The sequence below is a fragment of the Scyliorhinus torazame genome, chromosome 19, assembly GCF_047496885.1.
Source record: "Scyliorhinus torazame isolate Kashiwa2021f chromosome 19, sScyTor2.1, whole genome shotgun sequence".
NCBI lineage: Eukaryota > Metazoa > Chordata > Chondrichthyes > Carcharhiniformes > Scyliorhinidae > Scyliorhinus > Scyliorhinus torazame.
The window spans coordinates 99,111,351-99,126,581 of NC_092725.1; the positions used below are offsets into that span (position 1 = coordinate 99,111,351).

A 15,231-nucleotide genomic window follows, 5' to 3' on the forward strand; every position below is an offset into this window, starting at 1 on the left:
GATCTCTTCCACATCCACCTGAAAGGGCAGAGGCAGCCTTTGCTTTATCTCCAATAATGACACACACCCTCGGCACTAGAGTGTCAGCTGAGATTGTGAGGCCTGAGCCATTAAACGTCTGACTCGTTGCCATATGCGGTAAGTGGCCTTAGTGGATTAATTAATAAAAGGGGGAGCAAATGTGGCAGAACTTTGGGTAAGGCTGGATTGTTCACAATGTCTCCTAATGCTGGTGATCTAGTGCACAGATGGCAGGGAAAAAGCCACAAACCATCACAAGTGGGGTAAAGGGATGAAAGAGATTGGCAGCGTAGGAATTTTTAAAAAGTCTTTCACGGGATGTGGGCATCAGTGGCTGGACCAGCTTTTAATGGCATTATCATCACTGAATCTCCCACTATCAATATCCTGGGGGTTACCGTCACTGAATCCCCCACTATCAATATCCTGGGGGTTACAATCACTGAATCTCCCACTATCAATATCCTGGGGGTTATCATCACTGAATCCCCCACTATCAATATCCTGGGGGCTACCGTCACTGAATCCCCCACTATCAATATCCTGGGGGTTACAATCACTGAATCCCCCACTATCAATATCCTGGGGGTTACCGTCACTGAATCCCCCACTATCAATATCCTGGGGGTTACAATCACTGAATCTCCCACTATCAATATCCTGGGGGTTACAATCACTGAATCTCCCACTATTAATATCCTGGGGGTTACAATCACTGAATCCTCCACTATCAATATCCTGGGGGTTACCGTCACTGAATCCCCCACTATCAATATCCTGGGGGTTACCAACACTGAATCCCCCACTATCAATATCCTGGGGGTTACCGTCACTGAATCCCCCACTATCAATATCCTGGGGGTTACCAACACTGAATCTCCCACTATCAATATCCTGGGGGTTACAATCACTGAATCTCCCACTATTAATATCCTGGGGGTTACCATCACTGAATCTCCCACTATTAATATCCTGGTGGTTACAATCACTGAATCTCCCACTATTAATATCCTGGGAGTTACCGTCACTGAATCTCCCACTATCAATATCCTGGGGGTTACAATCACTGAATCCCCCACTATTAATATCCTGGGGGTTACCGTCACTGAATCCCCAGTGGGGGATACAGTGAGGGTAAAGCCCAGGATATTGATAGTGGGAGATTCAGTGAGGGTATCGTCCAGGATGTTGACAGTGGGGGATTCAGTGATTGTAACCCCCAGGATATTGATAGTGGGAGATTCAGTGATTGTAACCCCCAGGATATTGATAGTGGGGGATTCAGTGAGGGTAACCCCCAGGATATTGATAGTGGGGGATTCAGTGAGGGTAACCCCCAGGATATTTATAGTGGGAGATTCAGTGACGGTAACCCCCAGGATATTGATAGTGGGGGATTCAGTGACGGTAAATCCCAGGATATTGATAGTGGGAGATTCAATGACGGTAACCCCCAGGATATTGATAGTGGGGGATTCAGTGACGGTAAATCACAGGATATTGATAGTGGGAGATTCAGTGATGGTAACCCCCAGGATATTGATAATGGGAGATTCAGAGACGGTAACCCTCAGGATATTAATAGTGGGAGATTCAGTGATTATAACCCCCAGGTTATTTAATGTAACCAACCAAGTACAAAGGGATAAAAGCAGTCATACTGCAACAGTGAAACCACAGAGACCATTGAAACCTCAAGCGGAGTGAAATGCTTCTCCAAGAAACAAGCTGCAGAATGGCCCTGTCCTGTGAGTGGATTTTCGGACAGACAGGCTGCATCTGTGCTTTGCCCTGTTATCGGGTGTTAAACATGAAAGAACGTGGGGCAGCAGGGTGGCGCAGTGGTTAGCATTTCTGCCTGAAGCGCTGATGACCTGGATTCGATCCCATCCCTGGGTCACTGTCAGTGTGAAGTTTGCACATTCTCCCTGTGTCTGGGTGGGTTTCACCCCCACAACCCAAAGATGTGCAGGTTAGGTGGATTGGCCACGCTAAATTGCCCCTGAATTGGAAAAAAAATAATTGGCTATCTAAATTTACAAAAAACATGAAAGAACGCAGGCCTCAAAGCTTCACAGACTCAAAGTGACCCCCATTCCAGGGGAGGAGCCCCCCTCCTCCCCCCCCCCCCATCACCTGGCCCCTCCAACCCAGCCCGAGCCCCTCCAACCCCCAACATGTCAGTTGGTGCCACCTTGGCTCTCAGTTACATTGCCTGTGCCTCTGTATTAAACTTTCAATGAGACAATACTGACATCACTTTCTTTCTTCAACCTTCTGAAAAATAACAAGGCTTGTAAAATTCTGACTAGATGTTTGATTAAACGAGTGGAAGATTGAACTGAACTCTGATTACAAGTCACGCAATAACACACACGTTTCTATATGTGGAAGAGTGGTTACACACGGCGATAAATTCACGGAATTAAATTAAACGAGGCAGGCCATTCGGCCATTCATATTCCAGCTTCCCCACAATCAACATTGAAGAAAGACCAGCATTCGTAAAGCATCGTTCAGGACCTCAGGGCATTCCAAACCCACTTTCAGCCAATGAAGTAGCTTTTTGCAGTGCGGTGACCGCTTTAATATCGGCATCATATCGGCAGTCAGTGAATTTCTTGAATACCTCTGCAGTTTGCACCTTCACCACTTACTAGACAAGGATGTGGGGATCTGGCCACCTCCCTGTGCTCTGTGATTAGAAGTAAGCCCACTATTTAAGGGTTGGTCCAGCCAGATTCTCCCCCACTGCATTGGCACAGCCACAAACACCTTAATTGGCAAATGGCTCTCCAATGACTGCACATGCTCCGTGCAAGTGGTGAGGATAACATAAAGAGCCCGCAGCGGGACGTGGACAGGTTAGGTGAGTCGGCAAAAACTTGGCAGATGGAATATAATGTAGGAAAATGTGAAGTTTTGCAGGTAGGAGGAATAAAGGAGCTGAATATTATTTAAATGGAGAAGGACTCGCATCCAGGGGGAGACTCGCATTCAGGGGGAGCCAGTGGAAGACTCGCAACCAGAGGGAGCTGCACTGGTTCGGCAATTCTCCAGGCACCGAAAATCAGCGTCACCAGGGAATACGCCGCGCCCCGGGGACCATTGCCAGAGGCCGCGCAGCAATCCTCCGCCCCGACTGGCTGAGTTCCCGATGCCATGGAACTAACCTGCTATTGCCGGTCGGGACTCAGTCCGCGGCCGCCCTGGTTGGGGGTGGGGGGTGGGGGGGGGGGGGGGGGAGGCGGGGGCCTTATAGGCGGCCGGGGAATTAATGTGAGGGGTTTGAGCGCGGGCGAGTGGCCAATCGGGCAGTTTCCTTTGTGGGTCTACCTCCATGGTCCAAGTCCGCCATGGAGCACGGTGCGGCCGCTGGAGGCCGCCGCTGTGCGCGGCCTCGGACCCGGATGTGCGGGGCCCTTATCTGCAGCAAAACTGCGAGATTCACTCTGGGTCCCTGCTAGCCTCTGCAGGGCTATGAATTCATTTCACTTTTTTCGAGGATTTTCAGGAGTAAAACTCCACCGTTTTGTCGCCGGTGTGGGGACTGTCTCAATAATGCAGAATCCAGCCCAAGGTTTGTGCGATAAGGGGGCCGCGGAAGGAAGGAGATCCTCCTTCAGAGAGGACGGCCCGACGGTCGGTGGGCACCGATCGCGGGCCACCCCACATTTCAGGCACACCCCGGTGCAGGATCCCCCCTCGCCCCCCCCCGCAGGCCGCCCCTCCAGCGTTCATGCACCGCTCACGACAGCAGCGACCAGGTGTGGATGGCGCCGGGGGGAACCCGCCGTTTTGGCCTGGCCGCTCGGCCCATCCGGGCCTAAGAATAGCGGGGGTGCCGGAGAATCGCCATTTCTGGTGTCTCCGGCAATTCTCCGGCCTGCGGCCCGCGAAACTCGACCGGGCCGTTCCCGCCGCTTGGGAGAATCGCGGGAGGGCGTCGGACCGGCGTCCCCGGAAATTTTGGCGGCCCAGGCGATTCTCCCAACCGGCGCAGGAGTGGAGAATCGCGCCCCAGATGTGGCAACATGAGTGTAAATTCCCAAACCATAAACCTGTCTTATCTAGGAGTAGAAGTTAGAGACCGTTTATCGCAAGTTTTGGGATGTTCAGCAATGTGCACAAGCCAAACTCTGCAACTATCAGTAGAACCAGAAATAGAATATGCAGATATCTGCAACAATATTTATTAGTACTGTCATATAAACAATTCTCTCTGCTATAACTTGCTGTATTCAATGTTACGATAGGAAGCACCTTTGTAAAACAGGTCACTGTTGTGCGGATGTAAACTGCCGTGGGACACATTAAGACAGGCACTTTAATTATAAACATTACAATGGAATATTTAATAAGAGCAGAATGCCTGGCTTTGAAAGGATTCAATTACCTCTGCCCACTCAGGTCTAGTTATCGCCACCCACACTTAACCTGAGGACTACACCTGGGTTCAACTTTGTGCATCGCCACGGGTGGTCAACGTGTGCACTCATTAACGTCTTGAAATCCTACAGAATTGGTTTTGTTAGGTGGGGGGGGGGGGGGGGGGGGGGCCTTGGTCATGGTAGAACGTCTGTTCTTATTTTTAAATTCCACAAAAGCTGTTTGTAATTAAAATGCTGGTGTTAATTTTCCCCCCTTCGATTTACACCTCTCAGCAGTGAGGTGTTTCTGATTATAACTCTGAAAACACGGGGTGGAGGCAGGGTTTTCACTACGGGATGGGTGGGTGGGTGGGTGTGCCATGACCTGTAGTCAATGTGAAGGTTTTACGACTGCTTCTGGTAAGGTCTGACTCTTTCCATCTTGTTCTCTCCCCTCCACAACTCCCTCAGTCCACTAATCCCAGAAAAACAAAATGGCTTCTCAAGAATAACAGAGGGAAATAAAGACAAACGCACTGCTCTGTCCAAGCAGACCAGATTGTAGAGGGAGGTGCATGGAGGAAAGTGGGGGGGGAGTGAAGGGGATGGGGATAGAGGGGAAAAAGAGTATAACATCCAGGGAGAAAACAGAGACAGTATAAATACTTCGGACCAACTGAGTGGGCTACATAGACACTGCACTAATCCTAAATTACCTCTATACTAATGGTGGTTCATTCACTTTCGTTGTGTTCATAGAAATAGATACTAAAGAGATAAAGCATAAATGATATCCAATATGGATCATGGAACTAATCCATCAATTCTCACTGTCATGCCATCTCCATATAGAAATGAGAATGACATTGACTTCCCATTACCTTTTTAAAATTTATAAAAAAGAAATTTAGTGTATCCAATTTTTTTTCCAATTAAGGGGCAATTTAGCGTGACCAATTCAGCTACCCTGTATATCTTTGGGTTGTGGGGACGAAACCCACGCAGACACGGGGAGAATGTGCAAACTTCACACGGACAGTGACCCAGAGCTGGGATCGAACCTGGGACCTCGGCTGCCCACTGTGCCACCGTGCTGTCCCTGACATCCCATTACCTTGGCATCAAGGGCAGGATCAGCACTCAGTAGCCAAAACTTTCTGTTTTCTGAGGGTAATTTAGCTCCACAGCCGCACGCTGCTGAAGTTCATTCAAGAAGGAATAACAGCAAAAACATTTTCACTCAGTTATCAGCCCTCCCGCCTCGGAGTCACAAGGGGTGGGATTCTCTCAGCCGGATGCCGGGCCGGAGAATCCCCACGACCGGCGTGAGTCGCGCCACCCAGCCCCAACGTCGCCACGGGATTCTCCGCAGGGGTTGGCGCGGCGCCGGTCAGGGGCCGCTCTACGTGGCCGGCCCGACGATTCTCGGCCCGGGATGGGCCGAGCGGCCGTCGTAAAAACCTCGAGTCCCACCGGTGGCGTCCATACCTGCTCTTAGCCGGCGGGAACTCGGCGTGGAAGGGTTGGAGTGCGGCCTGTAGGGGAGGGGGAGGGGGAGGGGGGGCGGGGGGTCCGATCCCGGGGGGGGGGCCCTCCGATATGGCCTGGCCCGCAATCGGGGCCCACCGATCGGCGGGCTGGCCTCTCTGGCTGGGTCCCTCCATTCTTCCGCTCCGGCCCCTGTGGTCCTGCACCATGTTGCATCGGGGCCGGCGTGTTGAAGGAAGCCACTGCGCATGCACGGACCCCGCGGCGCCCAGTTCTCACCAGGATCAGAACTGGAGCGGCGTGAACCACTCCAGTGCTGTGCTGGCCCCCTGTAGGGGCCAGAATTGCTGATCCTGAGGCCGTGTTAACGCCATCGAGAAATGCAACGGCATTTCCGACGGCGTCAACACTTAGCCTCCGGATCACAGGATCCCGCCCATGGTTCCAGGTTCAAGACCTCCTCCAGAGGCTTGAGCACAGAAATCGGGGCTGACACTCCATTCCAGTACTGGGGGAGTGCTGCACTGTCGGAGGTGCAGTGGGTTGAAATATTATACCAAGGACCCCCCTGATGTACCATCAATTCACTACAAGACGATGAGAACGATTGAACATGGGCTTTATTATCCAAGAACTTGCCTGCCTGTGACTGCTGTAACAATGAGCGCCGCCCACAGGCGGCAGGTCTATATACCGCCCCGGGGGGGCGGGGGGGGGGGGGGGGGGCGAGGCCAGACGCAGAGTCCACCAGGGTTCCAGTACAATACATGGAAGGAGATCATATTACCATTCCCTGGCCATAGGCCACAGTACTATACAGACAACTTATATTATGGTGAATACATTCACAACATTCACCCCCTGTTAAAAATGAAGTCCAGCGTGGGTGAAGTGGGGTCATCATACGTTCAGCATGTCTGGAGGCCAGATTGTTCTTTTGGACATCCTCAGCTCTGGCGGTGCGGCAGGTACAGGCGTTGTTGACTCCGAGAGCGTGTTGTCTGGAGCTTCGGTCCGGCGTGTCGGCGACAGTTGAGGGGTGAGAGTAGGCAGGGGGGTGGTGGTTGGCGGCAGTGTAGGCGCGGGACAGTACATAAACCCCAGGGGGGCATTAGGGATTCGGGGGATGGCGTTAGGCTGTGGGGAGGGGGGCGCGTTGACATGGGAACCAGTGGGCGCCAGGTCCTGGAGGGAGACCGTATCTTGCCGTCCATCTTGGTGCGCGACGTAGGCATATTGGGGGTTGGTGTGCAGCAGCTGGACTCTCTCGACCAGGGGGTCGGTCTTATGGCTCCTCGTATGCTTTCGGAGAAGGACAGGTCCCGGAGTTGTCAGCCAGGATGGAAGCGAGAACCCGGAGATGGACTTCCTAGGGAAGACAAACAAACGGTCGTGGCTGTGCAGAGGAGCGATCTAATGGAGTGGAGCACGTCGGGGAGGACCTCCTGCCAGAGGGGAATCTGGAGACTTCTAGACCGAAGGGCAAGAAGAACGGCCTTCCATACCGTTGCGTTCTCCCTTTCCACCTGCCCGTTTCCCTGCAGGTTGTAGCTCGTAGTCCTGCTCAAGGCGATGCCCTTACTGAGCAGGTACTGACGCAGCTCATCGCTCATGAAAGAGGTGTCCTGGTCTCTGTGGACATATGCAGGGAAACCGAGCGGGCCTCAGCCGTCAGGGAGAATATAGTGGCTTTGATAAGTGGGCGGGCTTTGTCTGCATAGTTGGGGACCCACTGGGCGTAATAGGAGAATAGCCCCAGGCAGCGTTTGAGGGCCTTGAGGCTGTGGGGAAGGGGAAGTTTCATGAGGGGGCGCATGCGGTCGGGGTCGGGCCCTAGGACCCCGTTTTCCACGACATAGCCGAGGATGGCGAGCCGGGATGTGCGGAAAATGCACTTCTCCTTGTTATATGTGAGGTTGAGGGTCTGGAGGAACCTCTGGAGGTTGGCGACGTGGTCCTGCTGATCATGGCCGCAGATGGTAACATTGTCCAAGTACGGGTATGTAGCCCGCAGCCCGTACTAGTCTACCATTCGGCCCATCGTTCTCTGGAAGAACGAGACCCCATTAGTGACGTCGAAGGGACCCTGAGGAAGTGGAAGAGTCGGCCGGCTGCTTCAAACGCAGTGTAGTGGCGATCTTCCGGGCGGATCGGGAGCTGGTGGTAGGCAGACTTCAGATCTACTGTGGAGAACACCCGGTACTGTGCGATCTGGTTGACCATCCCCGCTATGCGGGGGAGGGGGTACGCATCAAGTTGCGTGAACCGGTTTACGGTCTGGCTGTAATCCACAACCATCCGATTCTTTTCCCCGGTCCTGACAACCACCACTTGTGCTCTCCAGGGGCTGTTGCTGGCCTCGATGACCCCCTCCCTCAAGGGTCGCTGGACCTCCGACTTGTTAAAAATCATGTCTTGTGCACTGTACTGCCTGCTCCTGGTGGCGACGGGCCTACAGTCGGGGGTGAGGTTCGCAAAGAGCGAAGGGGGGTGACCTTAAGGGTCGCGAGGCCACATGCAGTCGAGGGGTAGGGGTCCGCCGAACATTAGGGTCAGGCTTCGGTTACTGCATTGCAAGTCGAGTCCAAGCAGTAGGGGGGCGCAGAGGTGAGGGAGGACATACAGTTTAAAATGGGCTTACTCAGCGCCCTGTATCGCGAGGTTCGCGACACAGTACCCCCGAATGGGATCCGGAGGCAAGGGAGATTGTCTGGGATGCGGGGTAGATGTGGAGGGAGCAGCGCCTTACCGTGTCGGGATGGATGAAGCTCTCTCTGCTCCCGGAGTCGAAAAGACAGGGGGTTTCGCGCCCATTGACCCGGATGGCCATCATCAAATTCTTCAGATGTTTTGACCGTGACTGGTCGAGGGTGACTGCGCCGAGCTGCGGGTAGTCTGCGTTGTCGGAGGTATCGGGGTCACAAGATGGCGGCCCCCACGAGTCGCACGTGTCGGGCTGAGTTGAAGATGGCGACCAAGATGGCCGCCCCCATCGGTCGCACGTGGTCGGTTGGTGTTGAAGATGGCGGCCGCCCCCATGGGTCACACGTGTCGGGCTGAGTTAAAGATGTAGCCCCCCACGAGCTGCCTGAGGCGGATGACGCGTCTGAAGGGGGCGGTACCGGCAGGCACACAGCCACATTGTGGGGTCTGTGAGCCTGTGAGACCGTGGATCAGGCCTGGTAAGCTTTTGACTTCGGGGCTTTGGATCGGGCCAAACAGACTCTGGCAGAATGTCCCTTTTTGCCACAGTCGCTGCATGTCGCGTTGCGGGATGGGCAACGCTGCTGGGGGTGTTGGCCCTGACCGCAGGAGTAGCAAGACGGTCTCCCGGGCTGAACAGGCAGCCGCGCGGCACAGGCCTGGGACGTAGTCGGGTCTGGTGAAGGCTGCGTCTGTGGTGCCCACGAGGGGTTTGCTGGGTCTGCCGGGAACGCGCTGAGGCTCTGGTATGCCACCTCTAATGAGGTGGCTAGTTTTACCGTGTCCTGTAGATCAGTGGCCCCGTTTTGCAGCAGTCACTGCTGGATGTAGTTAGACCGGACCCCAGCCACATCTGTGTCCAAGGTCATCAGCTTCATGTGCTCATCGGCCTTTACATCCCTATAGTTGCAGTTGCGGGCAAGTAGTGTCAGGTTCTCTAGCTACTCATCCAGCGATTACCCGGCGCATTGACAGCGGGTAGAGAGGAGGTGCCGCGCGAACACTTCGTTCATGGGCTTCACAAACTGACTCTTTAGAATCGCGACCGATGCTGCGTACGTGACTGCGTCCTCAATCATACCCGAGATTCGGTGGCCCACCCGGGCGTGGAGAAGGTGCAGCTTGAGGGCATCGGAGGGAGGCGTTTCAGAGGAGTCGAGGTAGGCCTCAAAACAGCGGAGCCAGTGGGAGAAGATTTCCTTAGCTTCTGCTGCTCGTGTGTCGAGTTCCAGTTTATCAGGCTTCAGAGCGGCTTCCATAGTGATGTCTTTGGATAATAAATTGATGTACCATCAATTCACTACAAGACGATGAGAACGAGTGAATATAGGCTTTATTATCCAAGAACTTGCCTGCCTGTGACTGCTGTAACAATGAGCGCCGCCCACAGGCGACAGGTCTATATACTGCCCCGAGGGGGGGGGGGGGGGGTGGAGGGGGTGGAGCCAGAGGCAAAGCCCACCAGGGTTCCAGTACAATTCATGGAAGGAGATCATATTACCATTTCCTGGCCATAGGCCACAGTACTATACAGACAACTTATATTATGGTGAATACATTAAGTATATATTAACCCCCCCCTGCCTGTTCTGGTGGATGTAAAAGATCCCACAGCACTATTTCAAAGAGGTTTGCCCTGGGAACCTGGCCAATACTGATCTTTCAATCATCATCACAAAAATAGGTGATTTGGTTGAAATAACATATTGCTGTCTGTGGGAGCTTGCTGTGCTCAAATTAATCAACAGGTTCCCTAAATTACAGCAGTGACTGCACTTCACTGGCTGTGAGAGACATCCAGTGGTCGTGAAAGGTGTCATAAAAACGCAGGTCATAGTCGCCCTCTGCTTTTTAACAAAATAACCAACAGAAGCTGGACTCTGCTTTTGACCGTCTGATCGCCCGATGAACAAAGGTCAAAAACCAGTGAGAACAAGACACTGGGCATAGCAGTGTGGTTCCTGTCAGGAAATCACCATTAATACTGCTTGGAAAAACAAGGAAACATACAACCGCTGCAAGGAAGTTTCCAGGGAATTGACAGAAACAAAAACTGAACCCAGAGTCACCCCAAGATTTGGAGATGGGGGGTAAACTGCTACTTTACCAAAAGTCTTAACTTTAGGATCGAGCAGTCGAGGTGGAATGTGAGAGCAATGGCGACGTGCATCATATTTCTCCAGCGAGAACTCACTCTAACTGTGCAGGTTTGGAGAGGGGCATCCAAAGAGGACTCAGGATGTTAGCTAATCCAGCAGCCCTCTTAACAACAAGAACTTATATTTATTATCGCACCTTTAATATACTGGCAAGTCGCAAGGTGCTTTACAGGAGCGCTATGAAGCAAAGACAGAGTCCCAAAAGGAAATATTATGGTCAACAGACCAAAAACTTGATCAAAGAGCTAAGTTTTAAGTAGCATCTTAAAGGAGAGGAGAGAGAGATGGAGGGGTGTAGGGAGAGAACTCCAGAGCTCAAACCCCAGGCAAGCAAAGGCGTGGCCGTCAATGGTGGAGTGATTAAAATCAGAAATGCACAAGAGGCCATAATAGAGGAAGATAGATGTCTCGGAGGGTTGAAGGGCTGGAGGGGAGGACAGAGATGGGAACGAAAGAGAGATTTCAGGGGAGGACAAGGAGACGGTAGGTGTGTGGGATCGTGGGAGTGACAGTGCAATATTGCTGAACTGCCATCCATCTAGTTAAACTTTTACATTAACAAAAAACTTAGAAAACCTTCCATTGAGCGGACACGTGAGGCTGAATCAGATTCCTCCGAGGACAAGGAGTTTGTCTGCCCGAAGATTCAGCAGGGGATCTGTGGCTGACGTCAGTGCGAGATTCCACAGGGTGCCGCAGCCTGGTCTACCTTCTGTTTCTGGAAGCTGCCGAGAGCTAGGGAATCTCTGCACCTGCCAGGTAAACAGCAGTTCCCAGTTGGCAGGGATTTAATGTCCGGCATCACCCGCCATCATTACCAACATTCAGCCTCGAGCACCGAGCCTGTAGCTGTGGTACATTTTAATTTTTTGTCTTTCTCGTGGCAAAATCCGAACAAATTATGACTGAAATTATATTGAAAATGACAAATTATGTCATCATTTAAAGTGCCAAGACGAAGACGCACAACACAACTTGTGTGAATTGTCACTGTCCACAGGTACAATATGCTGTTCCACTTCAGCGAGCTTTCCCTCTGATGCTCGCAACATGCCCGATCAAAGGGTTTGTGGAACGTTCCATCTGTCTGATCCATGTGCAAAGTGCACCAGGACTGAGGGATGCTAAACCACCCCACCCCCAACCGGCATCACGCACGTGACTAAACCCTGGTTCTCAGCAACGGGCGCAGGCCGCATGTGGCCTGACACAACTGAGCTGCTCGGCATAGACATCACTCTATCAACTTCGGGCTATTTTCATCGCCGCCTCTTTCCTGCATGCAATGTGGGTGCTACAACCTCAAACAACAACTAGCAAACAGGATACTTCACAATACATCCATTGATGCAGTGATTTGGTAAAGAAAGCGTTGCCTGCATGCCTACAATGAAAGACTGAAGGGGCCTGCCGATTCCATTCTTTGACGGCTTTGGGGTCAGAGACAATTAGCAAGGGCTAACCACAAACCAAGACAACTTCTCCGGATTCCCACACTCCACCTTCTCCTCACATTATTCTCCTGCTATTCTGTTCTCGCTATTTAACACATGGAAGTGAAAAGCTCTCAAGTTGGCCAGTGACCCTCCGGCCCCAGCCTTTGTGAACTTGATTCTCGAGTTGTAAATGGCAATGGGATTTGTTTGACCTTTCACTGGAAGGGCTTGGAAGGCTACAGAATATTCATCCAAATGTCAACTCAATGAATGACCTTCCCCCGCCCAGGGACCGGCCCATTTTATTGTGCTTGGACAGCTGGTCTCTGATACTCTTAACACAGACAACGTGTCTCCACCAGTTCCAAATAATTGGGGATCTATACTTGGAGATCAAGTGTCAGGATGTTTGTGCACATGTTGATGTGCTTCAGATTTGAGGGCAGCTTCATCGACTTGCCCGATTCAGGTATGAGAACCCCCAACACCCTCTGCCGTATATCTCCATCACAATTGCACCATTTAACATGTTGGTAGGTCAGAACTCGAGGGAATACACATACAGCAAGAAACCTGCCTTCATAATATAACCCTTTTTGACATGGTGTGCGCCAGTCAACGGCATCATCACCCCCCGACTTAGGGCAGCCGGTCAAAATGGAGCCCCAATCTGCGAGGAGCCTTTCCTTCAGCTCGCCAGCAGGAAATCCCGGTAAGTGCAACCTGGGTGGTGAGAACGACGGACACTCCGTACCCCCAACGCCGGACACTCCGAATCCCCAACGCCGGACACTCCGAATCCCCAACGTCGGACACTCCGTATCCCCAACGTGGGACACTCCGAATCCCCAACGTCGGACACTCCGAATCCCCAACGTGGGACACTCCGAATCCCCAATGCCAGACACTCCGAATCCCCAACGTCGGACACTCCGTATCCCCAACGTGGGACACTCCGAATCCCCAACGTCGGACACTCCGTATCCCCAACGTGGGACACTCCGAATCCCCAATGCCAGACACTCCGAATCCCCAACGCCGGACACTCCGTATCCCCAACGCCGGACACTCCGAAACCCCAATTCCGGACACTCCGAATCCCCAATGCCAGACACTCCGAATCCCCAACGCCGGACACTCCGTATCCCCAAAGCCGGACACTCCGAATCTCCAACGTCGGACACTCCGAAACCCCAACGCCCGACACTCCGAAACCCCAACGCCCGACACTCCGAAACCCCAGCACCGGACACTCCGAAACCTCAACGCCGGACACTCCGAAACCCCAGCGCCCGACACTCCGAGTCCCCAACGCCCGACACTCCGAAACCCCAACGCCGGACACTCCGAAACCCCAACACCGGACACTCCGAAACCACAACGCCCGAACACTCCGAAACCCCAGCGCCCGACACTCCGAGTCCCCAACGCCCGACACTCCGAAACCCCAACGCCGGACACTCCGAAACCCCAGCGCCCGACACTCCGAGTCCCCAACGCCCGACACTCCGAAACCCCAACGCCGGACACTCCGAAACCACAACGCCCGAACACTCCGAAACCCCAACGCCGGACACTCCGAAACCCCAACACCGGACACTCCGAAACCACAACGCCCGAACACTCCGAAACCCCAACGCCGGACACTCCGAAACCCCAACACCGGACACTCCGAAACCACAACGCCCGAACACTCCGAAACCCCAGCGCCCGACACTCCGAGTCCCCAACGCCCGACACTCCGAAACCCCAACGCCGGACACTCCGAAACCCCAACACCGGACACTCCGAAACCACAACGCCCGAACACTCCGAAACCCCAGCGCCGGACACTCCGAAACCCCAGCGCCGGACACTCCGAAACCCCAACGCCCGACACTCCGAAACCCCAACGCCCGACACTCCGAAACCCCAAAGCCAGACACTCCGAAACCCCAACGCCGGACACTCCGAAACCCCAACGCCGGACACTCCGAAACCCCAACGCCGGACACTCCGAAACCCCAACGCCCGACACTCCGAAACCCCAACGCCGGACACTCCGAAACCCCAACGCCCGACACTCCGAAACCCCAACGCCCGACACTCCGAAACCCCAACGCCCGACACTCCGAAACCCCAACGCCCGACACTCCGAAACCCCAACGCCCGACACTCCGAAACCCCAACGCCCGACACTCCGAAACCCCAACGCCGGACACTCCGAAACCCCAACGCCGGACACTCCGAAACCCCAACGCCGGACACTCCGAAACCCCAACGCCGGACACTCCGAAACCTCAACGCCCGACACTCCGAAACCCAAACGCCAGACACTCCGAAACCCCAACGCCAGACACTCCGAAACCCCAACGCCGGACACTCCGAAACCCCAACGCCGGACACTCCGAAACCCCAACGCCGGACACTCCGAAACCCCAACGCCAGACACTCCGAAACCCCAACGCCAGACACTCCGAAACCCCAACGCCAGACACTCCGAAACCCCAACGCCGGACACTCCGAAACCTCAACGCCGGACACTCCGAATCCCCAGCGCCGGACACTCCGAAACCCCAGCGCCGAACACTCCGAAACCCCAACGCCCGACACTCCGAAACCCCAACGCCGGTCACTCCGAAACCCCAATGCCAGACACTCCGAAACCCCAACGCCGGACACTCCGAAACCCCAACGCCGGACACTCCGAATCCCCAACGCCGGACACTCCGAAACCCCATCGCCGGACACTCCGAAACCCCAACGCCCGACACTCCGAAACCCCAATGCCAGACACTCCGAAACCCCAACGCCGGACACTCCGAAACCCCAACGCCGGACACTCCGAATCCCCAACGCCGGACACTCCGAATCCCCAACGCCGGACACTCCGAAACCCCAACGCCCGACACTCCGAAACCCCAACGCCGGACACTCCGAATCCCCAACGCCGGTTCAATTTTCAAGAAGAGAAATTCTTCAGACAGCACAATACATGGAAATAAAAAGCTTAATTCAGTTAAAGGTGGCTTCATTCAATGTGTTAGACACAAAACCACAGGCAACGTAGAGAGA

General features: G+C 53.8%; 1 protein-coding gene across 5 annotated transcripts in view; it reads right to left on the reverse strand.

Annotated features, from left to right (window-relative positions):
- tspan9a (tetraspanin 9a) overlaps positions 1-15,231 on the reverse strand; it is a 286,143-nt gene that overhangs the window by 35,552 nt on the left and 235,360 nt on the right. The gene's annotated exons all lie outside the window — the stretch shown is intronic.